This window comes from Carcharodon carcharias, chromosome 2 (genome assembly GCF_017639515.1).
Source record: "Carcharodon carcharias isolate sCarCar2 chromosome 2, sCarCar2.pri, whole genome shotgun sequence".
NCBI classification, from domain to species: Eukaryota; Metazoa; Chordata; class Chondrichthyes; order Lamniformes; family Lamnidae; genus Carcharodon; species Carcharodon carcharias.
The window spans coordinates 46,147,522-46,168,893 of NC_054468.1; positions in this window are offsets into that span (position 1 = coordinate 46,147,522).

Here is a 21,372-nt window from a genome sequence, read left to right on the forward strand (position 1 = left end):
TCTGAGGGTTTGGGGGGACAGTACGTGTAATCAGCAGGAGGTTTCTTTGCCCGTGTTTGACCTGATGCCACGAGACTTCATGGGATCCAGAGTTGATGTTGAAGGCTCCCTGGGTAAGCCCCTCCTGACTGCAGACCAGTGTGCTGGTACCTCTGCTGGGTCTGTTCTGCTAGTGCGACACAGTAGTAGGATGGTGATGCTGGTATCTGGGACTTTATCTGTAAGGTATTATTTGATGAGTGGGACAGCTCTCCCAATTTGGCACAAGCCCCCAGATGTTAATAAGGAGGACTTTGCAGGGTTGAAAGGGCTGAGTTTACTGTAGTCCATCTAATTTCATTCCTTATAGACCTTTTAGCGGATTGATACAACTGATAGGCTTGCTAGGCCATTTCAAAAGACATTTAAGAGTCAGCCACATTGCTGTCGGTCTGGAGTCACAGGTTTCATGGTTATCATTAGCCTTTTAATGCAAAGATTGAACTCAAATTCCACCATCTGCCATGGTGATATTGAAACCTGGCTGCCTGGGTCACTGGTCCAGTGACAGTGCCATTACACCACTGCCTTCCAATTTCTTATTTAAAATTAATATAATGTCTAAAACATTTTATTTCTGATAACCAGTTAAGATTCTTAAATTCACCTAGCCAACAGCTATCATGACATTCCGAAATAATCATTAAATATCAAATATAGAATGATAATATGCATAATATCATATTGACTGGGATTGAAATGAATCAATTCCTTTTAGCAGAATAGATTAGTAACTTTTGTGTTTTGTCAACAAGATTACATCTCATTAACGATGTAATTGACATTGTGCATTTACATTAATCTCCAGAAGGACATCATGGACAGAATCTCTTGCTGAGCTGGTACCTGAGCCGCTCGAGTGTAAAGTAGCCTGTGATGGCGTCGGTCAAGCGTCCCATTGTCATTGCATACTCGCACAATATTTCAGTCAACGGGCACGCGGGAGTCGGAGCCATGCCCACCATCAATTATGAGGCCAGTTAAGGCTATTAAAAAGGCAATTAAGGTAGATTTTACATTGACCATGCGATTTCACGCTCGTCACACGGGCAAACCAGGCAGGCGGCCAGCTGACATTTTGCAAAACCTCATCCAAGGACGGGATAAAAAGGGTCAGCAGCATTGCCAGTGTGAGTAGTGAGGAATTTTGGAGATAGTTTGCTGCTGGTTGATTTTTGGTACTTGGCATCTTCATCTCTGTTCGGGGCTTAGCATTTCCAGGCTTAATTTCAGGACTCATTCGTGTCCTCCAGGGCCCCCAGAAGATTCAGACCACGTGGACCCTTCCAGGTATCAGACAGTCTTCCACTACTCTGGTAATGCAGTTTATGGTCACTGCTAGTGGCACCTCCTCTAGCGAGGAAGAGAGGGGCAAAAGGGAGAGGATGCCAGATGTCCCAATGCAGCTTCCAGAGGAAGGAGGAGATGCACAGACACAAGGGGTATTGGGCCAGCATGAGGTCCAAGTCTGAAGGATCTGCAGCAGATGCCACTATCCTGCCACCAGGGTTTACAGGCAGGGATGCTGAGGTGCAATGCCAAAGGAGGTTCCGTCTCTCAAGGGATATGGTGACCTCCATTTGTCATTGGTTGGGCCTAAGATCAGCTCCGACTGTGTGGGTGGACACCCCGTGCTAGTGGCTCTGAAGGTCACAGCGGCCCTCAACTTCTATTCCACCAGCTCTTTCCAGGGATCAGTGGGGAATCTGTGTGGAGTCTCCCAATCAGCTGTCCATAGTTGCGTGAAGCTGGTGACAGAAACTCTGTTCAGGTGGATACTGATCTATATTCTTTACCGTATGGATGAGGCCAGCCAGGCTGAGCGAGCCAGAGGCCTTGCAGTCATTGTTGGGTTCCCCCGCATCCAGGGTGCCATCGACTGTACACATGTGGCCATCAAGGCACCAGCAGGTCAGCCGGGTGCTTTCGTCAACAGGAAGAGCTTCCACTCCATGAACGTTGTTATGGTAAATGCTGAGTTGTTCAAATCCCAGAAGGAAACTTGAGACAACTGCCACAATTATTTTTTCAATTTGTACATTTTGAGATGTGGGCTTTGAATTCAGTAGTAATAAGACCACCAAGCCTTATAGGTTTTTACAAAACTAGATTAAACATTTATTAATAAGAGAAATGATTTTAAGCACATACATATTACTATCATAACTTCTAAATTCTTTAATTAATCTAACTCCTGGTTGCACTTTGCTTAAGGCAACAGTAAGACATATAGATTTTAAAAGACCCAGGCAAAGAAACATGATACCGTGAACAATCCAGTTCAAAATGAGTTTCCTTAGCTTCAGTTCTTTGCAGACAGCATTTTGAGGTGTATTGATGAAGATGTTTTACTCTTGTTTATTTCTTAGAATGCCAACTCTTATACACAGTTTTTGCTCCTTTATACATATTTTCCCATTTAAATGCGAATTTCCATTGTTTCACTATGTCTTTGGATTTTACTTCCTTGATCATAAAAATCTCTCATAGTACTAATTTTACTAATAATCTTTGGGAAAAATAAACACACTGGGTTGAATTTTTCGCTGATCAGGCAGGCAAACGCCCGACCCGCTCGAGCGTAAAATGATGCGCAATTACGTCGGGGGAATGTCCCGATGTCATCGTACACCCATGCGATATTTCAGTCGGTGGGAATCGGCAGCGCGTCCGCTGACAATTAAAAGGCCTATTCAGCCCATTAACAGTGTAATTGATTTAAATTTTTTGCTGCCCATCCAACTTTACCGTTGGCGGGCAGGCAAAAAGCCCAAGCGGGCTTTGAGTTTTTGGTGAAATCTCATCCAGGGTGGGATGAGGTTTCGACCAGTGATTAAAAAAATTTTAAACTTTTAACACATAATTTAACATGTCTCTGCTCAAGTGACAGGGTCACATGAGGGGACATGTTTTTTATAATTTCAAAAATCTTTATTGTTAGTTTTCAGAGCTCTTCATCTTCACTGAGTGCTGCCATGCGCATCTCACACTGGGCGGGCCGGCCCCGATCACAGGCAGTAGTCACATTCCTGGCCCCCCCCCCACCGCCAAGCCTGCCCGATGTGGGAAAAATCCTCCCCACTGTTTCTAAACTTCACCGGACTAGGTGACGAATTTCACCCCTCCTTTGAAAACAATCTCGTCTGGTTTATTTAAAAATACAAATGCCCTTTTACCCCCTACATTCTAAACGTCTCCCATGTTTAACTACTTAACATTTCAAACCTAGCTCATCTTCTAATATGTCAAAGCCTTCAGACCAGATGCCTTTAATCCAATTAAGTCTCACACATACAGACACAGGTCCCACTATTTTACAATAAATTCCAATAACATTATTAGGTCTTACTGACAACATGCAGATAGTGTGTGACCACAAGATGCATATTCTGCAAGTCTGTGCAAAGTACCCTGTCAGCTCCCATGACGCTTACATCCTGAGACACCCGCAGGTACTGAGGCTTTTCAGTGCTCTAGCCCAACTGGATGGATGGCTGCTGGGTGACTAGTGCTATCCGTTGAAGAGGTAGCTCATGATGCCTCTAGACCATGCAAGAACAGAAGCAGAGCAGTGTTACAATATGAGTCATGCCACTACAAGTGCGGCGGTAGAGAGGACCATAGCTCTTCTGAAGATGCACTTCCAATGCCTGGACCGTTCAGGGGGTGCACTGCAATACCCCCAAAAGTGGGTGTCACTGATTGTGGTTGCATGTTCTGCTCTCCACAATCTGGCACTGGCAAGAGGGAACCCAATGGAGGGAGAGGATCTTGATGTAGCTGCACAGACCACAGATGATAAATCCAGCAGTGAGTCAGAAGAGGAGCACAGTGAGGAGAATGCTGAGGGCATGGAGGCAGACCACTGTATCCTTCAGAGAGGACAGGGACACCAGCGATGCCTTGATCCAACGGTCCTTCAGCTAGGCAAAGATCTGCTTTCACCTCATGCCAGGGCTGTCGCCTCCATCCCAGATGTCTGAAATGACCCTTTCATTTGCACTCAAAGTTCACTCAGTGCCTGTGTAATAAAATATCCAGCCACTCATGTCCAGCATTACATATGGGCATACCTTTCACCAGACAGAAAATGTTGACACATACTCAGGCCATCAGAACCAAAGCAAAGTTAATATTATTGTCACTTGAATGCATAATGACATTAACATTACTGGTGTTGATGTCCACACCAGCAGGCATATAAACCAAACATAAATGAACAGAAAATCAACTACGATAAGCCCCTCTTGTGCTCATGGTGCCTTTAACTTACATTTGCGAGTGCTACGTCTTGGTTTCCCCCCATCGCTGGCACCGGCATTGGAGACAGCCTGCTGATTTTGCTGTCCTGTTGGCCTTGATGACCTTGGCTGTTGTTCTCTGGCCAGTGGAGCCTGTGCTGGTCCCGCCTGGGAGGGAGCGGCCAGTGCCATGGCTGGCATCTCCCCAGTCATCACAGCCTCATCAGATGCGATGGTCACTGGCAGAGGGGCGGAGGAGCTGCACCGTCATCCAGAGTACGCTGAGAGGAGCCTGTAGAGACGACAAGCAGCTCATGGCCAACATGAGGTCACTCTGGACCTCCCTGCTCATCATTGATGGACGGGCACCTAGCTGGGATACTGGGTGCCTCATCCATCTCCCACATTGGCACTGACCACCTGAGGTGATTGCCTGTGTGAGGACTTGCAGCTCTAAGTGCAACCCCAGGAACCCCTGATTCTGTTCCTGTAGCTGCATCTTCATGAGAGTCCAGCACCTGCCACCTAATGGATGACTCCAGAGGCTCATATACTGCCTTTGACTGAGTATTGTCCTGGTCCCCAGCAGTCCTCCGACGGCCGGCGCCTTGGGCACTCTCTACTTCCACCTGCACCTCAAGCGATTGTGAAGTACCCTCACCAATGTGCACTGACATACTTGCTGCCAATCCAATGCCTACTGAGGCGCTGGTATCTGCGTTGGTGCCTGGTTCAGACAGCAGGTGTGATGCAGGTGCAAATGAAGGCCGCTGGTCCTCTGGCATTAGGGGTGGCCCTTCGGGGTCTAGAGAGCAAATGTGTGCTGCTGAATCTAAGGGAGAACAAGGACATGTCATTAGTTAAGGCCATTACACTGTCATTGTGCATGCCAGGCACCCTGGTGACAATAGAGATCTGCATCATGGTGCCATTGTCCTTCAATGATCAATGGGACTCCAGGTTGGAAGCTCCTATCAATGAAGAGACTACACTAGAATGGTTGCACAATCCAAAACTCTCACCTTTGTGCACTGCACTCTTACCATCTCTGGCACCCCCACCTCTCATGAAGCGTGCCGGCTCTTCAGCTCAAGGGCATCCTGCTCGAATCTGGTGAGCAGCAGCCTGTCCATGACCTCTCCAATTGGCTACGGCTCAATTTTTCCTGAAAGGACACTGGAGCATTAATTAGCCCACTCTCTATCTGAGGCACTACTGCAGCCTGGCCAATCTCATCTGAGGAACACCTCGCAAGGCACATCCGAGTCATGGCCCTTGAGCCGCAAGGCATTCAGTCCAAGCAGCCAGGCCTCACACTTTTGGCCAGTCCAGTGTTATTGACAGTTGGCATTCAGACTCTCGCACCCCAGAGGTCCATGGGGGGATGACAAAAACTTAACACTTCTGCACACTGACCAATGACAACACGGTACTCACCCTTCCTTAATGCAGCAGGTTATTGAACCTCTTCCGGCACTGCACCCATGTGTGCCGCACCAGGTCATGACTCCTGACCAGCACTACAACCTCCTCCCATGCCCTCTTTGTGAGGTGCAGTGGCCTTCTCCTCCCATCTCTGGGGCGAGGTTGTCCCTCCTGGCAGCCACCTCCTCCAGGAGGACCACAAGGCACTCATTCAAAAAGCTTGGGGGGGGGTGGGTGGGGCAGCCCAAATGCCCACCTGACCTGCCCTCCTGCCTGGCATCTCCAGCCACGCTTGACGACATCACTTGAGTTTGCTAATGCATAACAGATGTCCTTTCATGGCAGCCTTCCAGGTTCTGCCTGTGCCGTTTTAAACCGGCCGCTATGTCGCCCTTGGCCATCAACCAATGGGGAGCCGTGTTTCACACTGGGCGGGCCTTAATTGGCCCGCCAGCGTGAAATCATGGTTAGGGGCTGATCAAGAGTGGCAGCCCGTTTTCCAGCTGATCCCGGACCCGCTGACTGCTCCTGCCTGCCAAACTGAAAATTTTGCCCCATAATGTGACAGAGGGAGAAATCAGAAAGAATTTACTTTTTTCAGTGCATTCCTGAGATATTCACTGGCTTGTCCTGCCATCTGAATTGATAAAGTGAGTTTATTTGACTGGTAATTAGCAAATGTAGTTACCAGATGGCGGGGCGTTTCAAATATCATCAAGATATTAATGTATATAATGTTATTGGAAATTATTTTGAATTGGACTTGTAGTAGGGTCTGAGCCTGTGGGTGTGAGTATGTGTGTGTTAATTGGATTAAAGCCAATTAGTCTTGGTGCTTTGAGGTATAGTAAGGTTAAACAGTAAGGTAAAGAGTACATTTGCATTTTGTTGAATAAACCATTCAAAGAGTGGGGATGAAATCCTGCACCTAGCTAGGAGACACCAAGCAATATGTTCATATTACTAATAAAATTGGTATTATGAAAGGGGTTTTATTGTTAGAAGAGATGGTGTTCAAAGGGCCTGGTGATACAATGAGAATTTACATTCAAAGGGAAGGCTAGGTATACACAGAAAAGCTTTGTGTGTGGAAGTTAGAGGCTTGTGATAGATAAGTGCCTGTAAACCAACAATTTTCTGCAAAGGAAACAAATTGCAAGGGACTCCAAGTTGAATTTGTAAGATAAAATGTGCTTTGCCTGGTGTCTGTTTAAAGTCTATGGGGGAAACTTTTCCCCATCGGGGGGGAAGTGCAGGAGCGGGCATGGGCAGGCGCGCCTCTGATTGGCGCACCCAATTGGGGACGCACCGCCATTTTATGTGGGCGGGCCAATTAAGGCCCACCCAACGTGACGCCTGCCAGGAAGAGCTTATGTGCTCCCTGTGCGGGTGGGGGTTGGGGGGGGCGGGGGGCGGGGGGTGAATTCCTTCAGCTGGGAGTGCACTCTTTTGAGCATGTGTGCAAAAGAACGCACTGATCTCCCTGAAGCTAAGTGTTGCCTCAGGGAGATGGGCTCCAAATTTAAAAATGTTAAGCAAATGATAGCAACATTTCTCTGACATGTCCCCTCATGTGATACTGTCGCATGAGTTGGGACATGTCCATCACTTTTACTGAAGCCTTTAGTAAATATTTTAAAACCCTCATGAAACCTCATCCCGCCAGTGGATGAGGTTTCATGCTTTTTCTTAAGCCCGCCAGGGTTCCTGGCCTGCCCACCACCCTATGGTTGACCGGGCAGGTCCATTAATAATGTTAAGTACTTTTTAAATGGCCTCAATAGGCCGTTGACAGGTCAGCAGGCGCAGCTGACTCGGCTGCACCCCCGCCAACCTGAAAATGGAAATGACGCAGGGTGATGTTGGGAGTTCCACTTGGCATCATCCTGTATCATTTTATGCGTCGGCAAGCGGGCCCCGCCCCCACTCGCTGACTAGAAGATCCTTCCCTATGGGTCATTTTTGGCCTGGTGAAGATTTTCGGAGTGATTAATTTGGGTATTTGTTTAATAGTTATTATGGTAGTAATTTGTAGATATGTATGTGTTTAATACCTTGTAAATTTAATAAATGTTTAATTTATATAAAAAACCTCTGGAGGCTTGGTGGTTTCATTTCTGAATTCAGACTTACATCTCAAACATATCAATTGAAAATATAGATTATGACAGTTTTTTAAAGTTTCCCTTTGGGATTTTAAATAACTTAGCCTTTACCAACTGCTGTGTCATAACACAAAAGCTTGCTTAAGTATCCAGATGATATTCCGAGATTCTGAACTACAGCTAAAAAGTGCAACTGTTGTGAATTTGCAGTTGACTTTCAGGAACAGAATTGATATGCATGTTGCAGTAAATCTTTTGGATAAAATGTTAAACCAAGGCCCAGTCTGTCTTCTCAGGTGGATGTAACAGATTGCTTTATATTAATTGTAAGAAGATTAGGGAACTTCTATTCAGTGTCATGGCAAACATGTATCCTCTAGCTAATGCCATGAAAAAAGATTAACTGGTCGTTTTCACATTTGTTTGTCAGGACAGACTGTACAAATTGACTGCCTTTTGCTACATTACAACAGTGACTACATTTCAAAATTTTAAAAAAAGTTCTGTCTATGGCTGACTCCATGATCGGCTCTAGAAGCAACATGGCATTAAACTGAAGACTAAGATCAAACTCTACCAGGCTGTGGTCCTTACCACCCTGCAGCATGCTATAGGTGCCACATTAAAGCTCTGAAATGCTTCCACCAAAGGCACTTGAGCTCCATTATGAGAATTCAATGGAAGGACGAAGTCACAAGTGCTGAGGTCCTTCATTGTGGAGGGCTTATCATGAGACCGCCGCCCAGAAAATTCACCTTAGATGGACAGGCCATATTTCCTTCATGGATGACTAGTCTTCAGGCATGAGAGACCCACAGACTTTGAAGAAGTCACCCTTGGAATTACTCAAAAAACAAGGACTCTACCATCAAGTGCATGATTGATTTGACACAAAACACACTGTTAATGGTGCCACATAGTACTTAGCAAAAGTAATGTAACCATGTAATGTAAAGTTAAAACAACAGCCTGACAAGCCTGGAGCATCCAGTGTCAATGGGGCAGAATTTTTCACTTGGAGCATGGGAGTGTGCCAGCCAAGCTTGAGCTTAAATAGTGGGTGATGACATCGGGTGAGCGTCCCATGTCATTGTGCACTTGCGCGATATTTCGGTCGTTGGGTGCGCATGAGAGTCGGAAGAGCATCCGCTGACAATTAAGAGGCCTATTAAGACCAATAAAGTAGTAATTAACTGAGCTTTTTCATTGTCCGTCTAATGTTATGGTTGGCGGGCAAATCGCCTTTGCATTTTTCAGGAAATCCCATCCACAGGCGGGATGAGCTTTTCGTTATTAAATTAAAAAACATGTATGGACAGAATTTTCATCAGGTATATGTTCCGGTGACTGACTCTGGCGCTTAGGCATTATTCCCTGGTTTTTCTTGATCTTAATTTTTGGCATTTAAATTCTTCAGCTCCCTGAGGCAGCCCTCTGCCTTCAGGGAGCTTTCATTCCATGCTCCCCCCGTTCGGTCTCCTCTGGCCCCAACCCCAGCAGTGCTGAGCCTTTTAGCTTGCTGAACATTAATTGGCCAACCCAGCGTGAAATCGCGGTTGGGGCTGATCGCGGTTGGGGGTCCGTTCTCCAGCCGCTCCCAGGCCCGCCGATTGCTGGTGCCTGCCGAACTGAAAATCCTGCCCATGATCTATTTTCAAATTTCTAGCACAAGCATAAGAAAAAGTAGGAATCAAGTTTTTTTTATCAAATGTGATGGGAAAAATGTTCTGTTCAATTGTTTGGTGCTTGAATATGTGTGTTTGTTTACTCTTCTCTGTTCTGTGAGGGTTTTTTTATTTATTCGTTCAAGGAATGTGGGCCTCACTGGGTAGGCCAGCATTTATTGCAAATCCCTAATTGCCCTTGAGAAGGTGGTGGTGAGCCACCTTCTTGAGCCACTGCAGTTCATGTGGTGTAGGTACACCTGAAGGGCTGTTAGGAAGGGAGTTCCAGGGCTTTGGCCCAGTGACAGCGAAGGAACAGTGACATAGTTTCAAGCCAGGATGACGTGTAGCTTGGAGGGGAGTTTTCAGGTGGTGGTTTTCCTATGCATCTGCTGTCCTTGTCCCAGGTGCTAGAGGTCGTGGGTTTCAAAGGTACTATCAAAGGATCCTTCGTGAGTTTTTGTAGATTGCTGCCACTATGCATTGGTGGTGGAGGGAATGAATGTTTAAGATTGTGGATGGATGCCAATCAAGCAGGCTGCTTTGTCCTGTTGAGTTTGAAGAGTGTTGATGGAGCTGCACTCATTCAGGCAAGTGGGGAATATTCCATCACATTCCTGACTTGTGCCTTATAGATGGTGGACAGTTTTTGGGGAGTCAGCAGGTGAGTTACTCAGCCCAGAATTTCCAGCCTCTGTCCTTCTATTGTAGCCACAGTGTTTGTATGGCTAGTCCAGTTCAGTTTCAGGTCAATAATAACCCCCAGGATGTTGATAGTGTGGGATTCAGCAATGGTAGTTCCATTGAATGTCAAGGGAAGATGGTTAGATTCTCTCTTGTTGGAGATGGTCATTGCCTGGTACTGTGTGCCATGAATGTTACTTTCACCTTTTAGCCCAAGCCTCAATATTGTCCGGGTCTTGCTGCCAATGAATTCGGACTGCTTCAGCATGTGAGCACCTGCAAATGGTGTTGAAAATTGTGTAATAATCAGTGAACATCCCCACTTTTGATCTTATGATGGAGGGAAGGTCCTTGCTGAAGCAGCTGAAGATGGTTGGGTCTAGGACACAACCCTAGGGAATACCTGCAGCAATGTCTCAGGATTGAGATGACTGACCTCCAATAACCACAACCATCTTCCTTTGTGCTATTTATAATTCCAAGCAGTGGAGAGTTTCCCCCCGATTCCCAGTGACTTTATTGACTAGGGCTCCTTGATGCCACACTCAAATGCAGACTTGATGTCAAGGACAGTCACTCTTACTTCACCTCTTGCATCCGGCTCTTTTATCCATGTTTGGACCAAGGCTGTCATGATACCATGAGCTGGATGGCCCTGTTGGAACCTAAAGTGAGAATCAGTGAGCATGTTATTGCTAAGTAAGTGCAGCTTGATAGTCGACAACACTTTTAATCATTTTGCTGATGATTGAGGTTAGAGTGATTGGGCGGTAATTGGCTGGGTTGGATTTTTCCTGTTTTCTGTGTTCAGGACATACCTGGGCAATTTTCACATTGCTGAATAAATGCCAGTGTTGTATCTGAACTGGCTAGGGGCACAGCTAGTGCTGGAGCACAAGCCTTCAGTAATATTCAGAATGTTGTGAAGGTCAATAGCCTTTGCAATATCCAATGCCTTCAGCTATATCTTGACATTGCATGGAGTGAATCAAGTTAGCTGAAGACTTGGTATCTGTGATGCTCGCAACATCAGGAGGAGGCCGAAATGAATCATCCACCTAGCAGTTCTGGCTGAAGATGGTTGCAAATACTTCAGCCTTATCTTTTGCACTGATGTGCTGGGCTCCCCCATCATTAGGGATGGGGATATTTGTGAAACCTCCTCATTTAGTTGGTTAATTGTCCACCAGCATTCACAACTGGATGTGACAGGACTGCAGAGCTTTGATCTAATTTGTTAGCTGTGGGATCGCTTATCTCTGTCTATTATATACTGCCTCTTCAGTTTGGCAAGTAATCCTGTATTGTAGCTTCACCAGGTTGACACCTCATTTTTAGGTGTGCCCTTCTGCACCCTGCATTGAATCAGGGTTGATGCTCTGGTTTGGTGGTAATGGTAGAGTAGGGCATATGCCAGGCCATGTGGTTACAGATTGTGGTTGAATACAATTCTGCTGCTGCTGATGGCCCACAGCACCTCATGGATGCCCAGTTTTGAGTTGCAAGATCTGTTCAAAATCTATCCCATTTAGCACAATGGTAATGCAACATAACATGATGGAGGGTATCCTCAATGTGAAGGCAGGACTTCACTTCCATAAGGACTGTGTGTTGGTCACTCCTACTAATACTGTCATGGATACAAGCATCTGTGACAGGTAGATTAGTGTAGACAAGGTCTAGTAGGTTTTGCCTTCTTGTTGGTTCCCTCACCACCTGCCGCACACTCAGTCTAACAGCTATGTCCTTTAGGGATCAGCCAACTCAGTCAGTATTGGTGTTACCAAGCCACATTTGGTGATGGATATTGAAGTCTCACACCTAGAGTACATTCTGTGCCCTTGCCATCTTCAATGTGTCTACCAATTGGTGTACAACATGGAGGAGTACTGATTCATAAGTGAGGGGGCGCGGGTGGTGGGAGGTGGTAATCAGCAGGAGGTTTCCTTACCCATGTTTGACCTGATGGCATGAAACCTCATGGGGTCCAGTGTAAAATTGAGGACTCAAAGGGCAACTCACTCCCCAACCTATAACACTGTGCCGCTACCCCTGATAGGTCTGTTCTGTTGGTGGGACAGGGCGTACCCAGGGATGGTAATGGTGGTGTCTGGGACTTGTCTGTAAGGTATGATTCGTTGAGTACGATTATGACTAGTCTCTGGGACAGCTCTCCCAATTTTGGCACAAGCCCCCAGATGTTAGTAAGGAGGACTTTGCAGGGTTGACAGGGCTGGGCTTTCCATTGTCATTTCCAATGCCTGCGTTGATGCCAAGTGGTCCATCTGGTTTCATTCCTTTTGGCCTTCATAGTGGTTTGATATAACTAAGTAGCTTGCTAGGCCATTTCAGAGGGAATTTGAGTCAACCACACTGCTGTGGATCTGAGGTAACAGACCAAGAACTGACAGTAGATATCCTTCCCTTAAAGGACATGCATGAACCAGGTGGATTTTTTTATGACAATTGACAATGGTTTCATGGTTAGCATTACTGAGGCTAGCTTTTAATTCTACACTTATTAATTGAATTTAATAATTTAATAAATTTGAACCTGTGTTGCCAGAGCATTAGCCTCGGCATCTGGATTACTGGCCCAGTGACATTTCTACTTCACTGCTGCTTCCACCTCCACTTCCCTGTGCTATTAGCCAAGCCTGGGTGTGGTGACTGAGAAACAGAAACTAAACTGAAAACAAGAAGCAGCTGGATGCATGAGTGTACAGACATTTCAAAGGCATTGTAAATAAACCCCTTTTCAGACATTGAAACTGTCATTTCCGCATATCTACGAGGCACAAAATACAACACCAAGTATACATTAAAGTATAGCTGCAACATCACTTTTACCAGGAACCTACCTGATAGACCTCTTTACCTTCCCAAATGCACTTAATGTTTAATATCTTACAATTGCTTTATCTGCCACCTATACTAAGAATGATTGCCAAATCCATGCAAAGTAATCATTTCAATGCAGTCCCACTGTAGCTTAAATTATCCACCTGTCTGCTGGAGCTATAAGCTATAAGAAGACTACAACACACATATTTATTTAATGTTCATATTTAAGAGTAAATTATAAGTCTATAATCAAATTTGAGAACTCTGGTGAAGTCATAAGATATAAGCGAAATTTTGACATTTTATAAATGTTAGCTGAACTTTAAGACTGGAGTAGAACATAAGAAAAGGAGGTTTAACCTTTCCAGCTTGTCACAATTATATAGATTAATGTTCTTGAACTTGGTTTCAGACAGGCTATTTTATCTCAGTCCTGCTCCAAAGCCTAACACTCTTCCTGCACCTCCAGCAGAGATCCATTTAAACCTCTCCAACAAACTAATATCTGCAAAGATTATAGTTATAAATGACTGATCTTTGTTCTCATAGTTTTGCACTTCATCTAAGACTTACAACTCACTTGTAACCATTATTCTCTCTTCTCTTCAGCCAACACCACCTAAAGCAGATTAGCAAATGCTCTGTTACAAACTTGGTAATGCAGGCTCAGTAATGTCAGTAGCCTGAGTTTAGACCTCTCTTTTTTATCTTTTATAGAAGTTGATGCAAACTGATTATACCTACTTGTGCACAAGTGAGATCCAAGAGTGAAACTCCCTGTGACTGGATCACACACAAGCACTCCTTCAATCACTCTGAAGGCAAACTGACTTATTACAAGGTGGTCCCCAGTTTACTTTGAATCATAAGCTGCTTTATTTCACGGATAAAACACACAAAATAATGAAATACGTGAGAGTCACTGAACAAAACTTAGTACAACTTATATCTCTGGTCTAGCTACAAAACCAAAGATGACTGGAGAATTTGCCCAACCTATGGGTCAGCTAATTCAATCAAAGCACAATCTCTAAATCATCTCCTACTATCCAAGATGGTGGTTCGATCTCTTCACATTCTTCTCTAGCTTGATTGCCCTTAGAATCCGTGTTCTGATTTTTAAAAAGTCCCACTTACAGCCCTTGCAGAGGTGAAAAGATTTCCAATAAAAGATATGCCGGGCTGAATTTTCCGTGCCAGCTGGTGTCAGGTGTGTTCAGCTGCATGAGTGGACAATATGGCAAGGATGCCAAAAAACAGAACCCAGTTTGCGTTTGTCCGCTCAGCCCGTCGATGGCGGGCCACGTTTCCCACCGTTGGACGTTGGGAACCTCATTCTAATACATCTGCATATCATCATAAGGCCGGCCCACCAGAATCACCCCCACCCCCCCCACCCCCACAGCAACGCAGGATTATTTGCCTACATCAGCAAGAGAACACGCCTAAACGTAGAACACATCTTGGCAAGTGAGACGTGCAGAAGTCGAAATATACTCCCAGAGCCTTGCTCACATCGCAGACATCTGAGGAACCTGGAGCCTGACAGCAACGGGACCCCGGAGGAATAGCCATGGCATGCTGGGTGGATTTTCATAGTCATGGCCCCACCGCGAAGCAGTTCACGGAAGGTGGAAGGTCACCGTTGAGGGTCTTCTCACAATGGCTGATGGTTAGGGGGGGTGGAGAGGAAGGTTCAGCTGTGTTTAGGAAAGGAAAATATATTGGGGAGTTGGGGGAAGAAGGTCTAGGATTGACTGAGAGAGGAAGAGGTGGCAGGGGAGGGGGTATGAGTTTGGGAGGAGGGATAATAAAGTATCGGGAGGGGTGATGTTAGGAGGGGGGATCAATGCTCTTGGGGGTAGGTTGGGAGGGGGTGGGGGACTATGGGAGGGTGGAGGGAGTAACAGGGAAAAGGGCAGCAACTGGGGAGGTAGGTATAAGGGGATGGAAGGTGTAAAGGAAAGAATTCGAAGGGGGGAAGGAGTGTGGAGAGTGGAGGGAGTCCGGGGGAGGAAGGAAACTAGGAGGAGGAAGGAGTATGGAGAGGGGAGGGAGTAAGGGTGGAGAAAGAAGTAAGGGTGGAGGAAGAAGTCCGGGTGGCTGAAGGAATAAGGAAGGGGAAAGGTGTAAGGGTGGAGGAAGAAATAAGGGTGTCTGATGGAGTCAGGAGGCAGGAAGGACTAAGGAGGGGAGTGTCGGGTGGGTGTGGAAGGAGTTCTAGTGGGGAAGGAGTTCCAAGGGGGGGATGTCCAGGTGAACATGCAAACGAGGGCTCTAATGAGTCCATGACTGCCTCCTGGGGAGCAGACTGAGGGTGGGTGTGGTGCGAGGGAATGGTGAGAATGACCGAGGGTAGAGTGAGGCAGTAGGGTGGGAGGGTGAGGGCTTCACGGTATCGGTAGAAGGGATGGGAAGGATGGTTGGTGGGGACTCTGATGCAGACACAGACCCTGGGGGTGGGAAGGAGGAAGTTGGGGAGGTTAATGTGGATAGGGGTGGGATTTTCGGGAAGGAAGGAAACATACACGTTCACCTGGACATCCCTGAAAGAAAAAGGTTGTTGCTGGTAGGTCATGGAGGGAAGGTGGAGGGTGATTCCAGGGGAGTCGACAGTGATGGGGGAAAGGAAACGTGTGAGTGGGGAAGAGGAATGATGGGGAATGAAAGTGTATTGCCACCATGCTGTCTAAATCGAAAGTGAAACGAGAGTCATGGCGGGCGAGATCAGTTGCTGCATGGGAGTGTAATTGGTGGGTGGGCGGAAAAGCAGGTCAGCTCAGATGGACGGCTGAAAGCGAAACCCAGCAGGCAGCATTCGAAATGCTCAGAGCATTGAGGTGAGTGTGAAGCATGAAGGATCCACGTGCATGGGAGAGTGCTTGCACAAGGCTCTGAAAGGCCCTGCCACACACACACACTTCTCCCTCCAGAATCATTCGTGGGCCGGCTGCATGCAGCTGAAATGCTATTGCGGTGGGAGGATTTTTGAAGACTGTCAAAGCTGAAAAGCATCATTAACACATTATTCAGTGAAAGTGCATATATTTCCAGGTTGTAAAGTGACAAAATGTGTTCATCCATGCAACCAATTGTGATCAAAATTTCTTAACTTTTCAACACCTTAAACTTCTGCTTGCTGCACTGACATGTGCAGTAAGAGTGGACACAATCTGTGCAATGGTTGGCCCTATTGCCCCTGATGCCTTTGGCGTGGGTCTCCTGGAAAGCCAAGGCTTTGAGACCCCAGCTTGCTCTGGCTGTCCTCCTGTGGGTCAGCTGCTCCCTCTGTGGTGACAGAGGATGAGGTTGAGGGGGGGGTCACAGACAAAGGGGACTCAGAAGGAGAGGACAGCCTCTGAGATTCCTGAGTGGATGACCCAGGATTGTCCAGCTGCCGTTCCTCCTCCCTTTGGGATGCCCGGGGGCCCCGGCCTGACTCCTTGAGGGGAAGGAACAGCTGGTGGGACGCCAAGGTGCCCCATTTCCCTCTTGCATCACTGCTGCAGGAACTCACCCATGGCTCTTGCAATGGAGTTCAGATCTGTACACATCTCCACATTCTGCTGGACCAGGGTTCCCATGGCATCCACCATCCTCCCCATGGAGACCTCCATACAAGCACATGTGGGCACCACTTCTGCAGAGAGCAGGCAGACACACTCCTCCGATTTGGGTGCCGCTCTGTTGGGGGCTTCCAACAGCTCTGCGTGATGTTCCCCTGCCTTCTGCTGACTCTCCACGGTGAGTTGGAAGACCAAATCCAGAGGTTCATCATCTGACTCAGACCTGACAGATGCCTCTTCCCCAGCAGTCCTCCAAGTGCCAGGGAGCTTGGCAGAACCTGCCTCCTACTGCTGCGGATATGTGTCGGTGTGGTGACCACCAGATTGTGAACCCGAGCCTGCTCTAGATCTTGGTCCCACCGAGGTGTGTGTCTCTGAGCTGGTGGAGGTTGTGGGTAAGTGCTGTGACGGGTCTTGCAGACTGCGTATTTCTACCTGTTCAATGGAGGAAATATCCTCTTGGCTGGAGGTGAGGACCTGGATGGAGCTGAGGGACTGGCTGGCTGAGGTTGCTTGGCAAAGCTCCCTGTGAACCAAAGTAGAGATAATTAGTACATAGCAGCAGAGTCAAAAGCAGGAGAGAGAGCACTTACATTTGCATTGAGAGAGGGCTAATGTGGTGCAGGATCCTCATGAGGGTATTCGCTTCTGACTTCACTGTCACCACAGGCACAGTCCACATCCTCACAGGTCAGTGCAATAACATGCTCCTTAAAGTGACTGAGGGGCCTAATGTGGGCCACTCTACCCCAGGTCTGGGACCTCTCCCTGCTGATTTGAGCCAGCTTCTCCTGCTTGAATACTGCTGGAGAGGTTGTGAGCAGGACGCATGGCACTGCATGGAATGTTTGTGTGGTAAGCATAGACATGGACAGGATGAGGGTGTGAATTCCAGGGGATACGAAACTGAGAAACTGAGTGTGTCAGGGTGTGTGTGAGAGCTAGTGGTGTTATCCCCAGAGATGTGAGCTATCTGTGGATGTGTGATGGGTTTGTGAGTGTGTGAGTTGAAAGAGATGAGAAGAATGACTTACTCTGGCAGCAATGGGTGGCTGTCCTCTGTTGCAGGGCACTGACCCCCGCTGCCACCACCTCCCAAACTGAGGTGCTGATGTTGCTGCCCAACCTGCGGCCAGAGCAGCGTAGAGGACATCACGGCAGGCCTCTACTGCATCCAAAAGGTGCTCGAGGGCACGTCATAAACCTGGGCGCTGCAGTCTTTTTTGCCTTTTGGGGCCCTGTCTTCCATGAAGCAGTTGTGGGCTGGAAGCACTGAGAAGTGTGCATGAGGCTGCACATTAAATATGGTGCCTGGCATGATGAAGTGGCAAAGTTATGGCATAGCAGATGAATGAAAGCCCATCCACCACAGAAACGGCATGTTTTCCAGGAATGGATAATTAGTGCAGCGGGATTGGGACAATACAGCAAGTCAAGCCGCCATTGCGGCCGGCAGGTAAAACGTCATTTATTCTGCCTGCTACAACACTTATTTCAAATCTGGGACAACACCACCCAAAGTGTTCTTCTGAATAGCCAGTCCTGGCTCATGTAGTCTTCAATGGTTTGATTGATCTGTGTTTGATTGTGTTATGCTGATCTATATAATTCTACTTGATTGTTTAAGTCTGTGGGTGGAGCTAGTGAGCTCAGCACACTGAGAAAGTTCCAGATCTGAGGCAGAATTTTGACTTTGTTGACTCTGGGTGCGCACCCAACCCGAATGAATGTAAAATAATGTGCATTGACATCGGGATGCTCACCCAATGTTACTGCACACTCACATAATTTTTCGCTTGGCAGGCCTGCCCAGGAGTCAGAGCCGTACCCGCCATTAATTAAGCCAGTTAAGGCCCTTGACACCCCAATTGATGGCGATTTAATGTTGCCTGTGCAATTTCTCGCCCATCACACGGACAAAACGGGCTGGCGGGCAGCCCATAATTTGGAAAAGCTTGTGCACGGGTGGAATAAGAACGGTCAGCATCATTGTCATTGTGAGTAATGAGGTGTTTTGGAGATAATGTGCTGCTGGCTGCTAATTTGAAATAAAAAGCTTCATCTCGGTTCTGAGCTTCATTCTGAGCATTTCTAGACTCCATTCCAGGACTCATTGGTGTCTTCCAGGCCCCTGGAGGATTCAGACTGTGTGGGCTCTTCCAGGTATCAGACAGCCTTGCCTTACCTTGGTAATGGGGATAGTGGTCTCCGCTGGAGGCACCTCCTCTGAGGAGGAACAGAGGGGTGGAAGGGAGAGGGGGTAGATGTCCGAATGCAGCTTCCAGGGGAGGGGCCTGTGGGAAGAGAGGTGCAGGCACAAGCGGCGCAGGGCCAGTGGCAGTCCAAGGCAGAAGGGGCCCCAGAAGACAGCACTATCCTGCCGCTAGGGTTTACAGGCGGTGATACAGCTACCTCAATATGTCTCTGCCTTGCCAGGGAGACCGTTAACTCCATTTGTCAGATGATTGTGCCTGAGATCAGCTCCAACTTTGTGGGTGGACACCCCATACCAGTGGCCCTGAAGGTCACATTGGCCCTCAACTTCTATGCTTCCAGCTCTTTCCAGGGCTCAGTGGGGAATCTGTTTGGAGTCTTCAAATCAGCTGTCCACAGTTGAGTCAAGTTGGTGACAGAAGCTCTGTTCAGGCGTGCATTGACTTTCATTCATTTCCGCACGGACAAGGCTAGCCAGGCTGAGCAAGCCACAGGCTTCACAGTGATTGCTGGGTTCCCCGGTGTCCAGGGTGCCATCGACTGCACACATCAAGGTGCCAGCGGATGAGCCAAGTGCCTTCATCAACAGGAAGAGATTCCACTCCATGAACGTGCAGATAGTGTGCGATCACAGGATGCAGATTCTGCAAGTCTGTGCAGCTTCCATGACGCATTCATCCTGAGACACTCTCAGGTGCTGAGGCTCTTCAGTGCTCCAGCCCGACTGGATGGATGGCTGCTGGGTGACAAGGGCTATCCCCTGAAAAGGTGGCTCGTGATGCCTCTCCACCACCCAAGAGCAGAGTCGGAGCAACGATACAACAGGAGCCATACCTCCACTGGGGGGTGGTAGAGAGGGCCATTGATCTCCTTAAGATGCACTTCCAATGCCTGGGCCATTCAGAGGGCTGGCAGTGCAATATCCCCCAGAGCGGGTGTCACTGATATGCTGCACTCTCCACAATTTGGCACTGGCAAGGGGGGCCCACTGGAGGAAGAGGATGTTGACGCAGCTCCACAGGCAACAGATGATGAGCCCAGTGGTGAGTTAGAAGAGGAGCATGGTGAGGGCATGGATCCTCCTGGGAGGCAGGGACACCAGGGATGCATTGATCCAACGCTCCTTCAGCTAGGATACCAAATAAGAACTACCACCTTATGTCAGGGCTGCTGCCTCCATTCTAGGTCCCAAAAAGGACCCTTTCTTTGCCCCCCCAAGACATACTCAGTGCCTGTGCAATAAAGTTTCAATGCACCCACGTTCAGCATTAAGTATGGGCTTACCCTGCACCTTCAAACAAATGAAGCATACTCAGGCCAATAACACAAAATCAAATGCCATTTAGTGTTAGAACTCACAAATTCTTAAACTGAACAATATCCAGTGTTGGTAGTCACACCATTAAAAAGCAAAAAGCTAAATGGGAGAACAAAAGATCACCTCTGACCAGCCCCTCTTGTGCTTAAGTTGCTTTAAACTTACATTTACGGGTGCTACGTCTATATGCTTCCCCCTCGCTGGCACCGGCATTGGAGACAGCCTGCTAATTCTGCTGTCTTGTTGGCCTTGATGACCTTGGGGGTCATCTTCTGGCCAGTGAAGCCTGTGATGGCCCTGCCTTGGAGGGAGTGGCCAGTGTCAAGGCTGGCATCTCCCCAGTCGCCGCAGCCCCATTAGGTGCCACGGTCACTAGGAGAGGGGCAGAGGAGTTGCTCCTGTCATCCAGAGTGCCCTGAGAGGAGCCCGCAGAGGCGACAGGCAGCTTGTGTGCCGGTGTGAGGTGGCTGTTTACCTGCCTGCTCACTATTGATGGAGGTGCACCTAGCTGGGATACTGGGTGCCCCATACATCTCACACACGGACACTGACCAGCTGAGGTAATTGCCTGTGTGCGGGCTTGCAGGTCTGAGTACAACCCCAGGAGCCCCTAATTCTATTCCTGGAGTAGCGTCTCCATGAGAGTCGCCACTTTCTCCATGGAGGAGGCAGTGCACTTGGCCATGAGGGTCAATGCAGTGCTCACGCTCCGCAGCGACTCCTCCAAAACGGAGCCCATGGCACGCATATCCTTATGGATCTCCGCCTGATCCTCCCACACAACCAATAGACATCCAGCATCTGCTGCCTATTGGATGACTCCAGAGGCTCATTATCTGCCTTCGACTGAGCATCGTCCTGGTCATCAGCAGTCCTCTGACTGCTGGCACCCTGGGAACTCTGCTTACATCTCAAGTGAATGTGAAGTGCCCTCACCAATGTGCATTGAGATACTAGATGTTGATCGAATGCCCAACGAGGTGCTGTTACCTGGGCTTGTGCCTGCTTCAGAGAGTGAGTGTGATGCAGATGTATGGGGAGCATGGTGGTCCTCTGGTGTCAAGGGTGGCCCTTCAGGGCCCGGAGTGCAAATGCCTGCCGCCTGAGGTCAAAATTCTGCCCCAAGTTCTGGCTAAACCCTTGTGTGTTGTAGAAAATTCTGTGAGTTCTGCAATGTTTTTTTAAGTAATGTAAACAAATATGTAGCAAATTAGGAACTAGCGTCATCTCAGCATTGCTCTGGGATAAATCAGATATATAAGCAACCTGGCA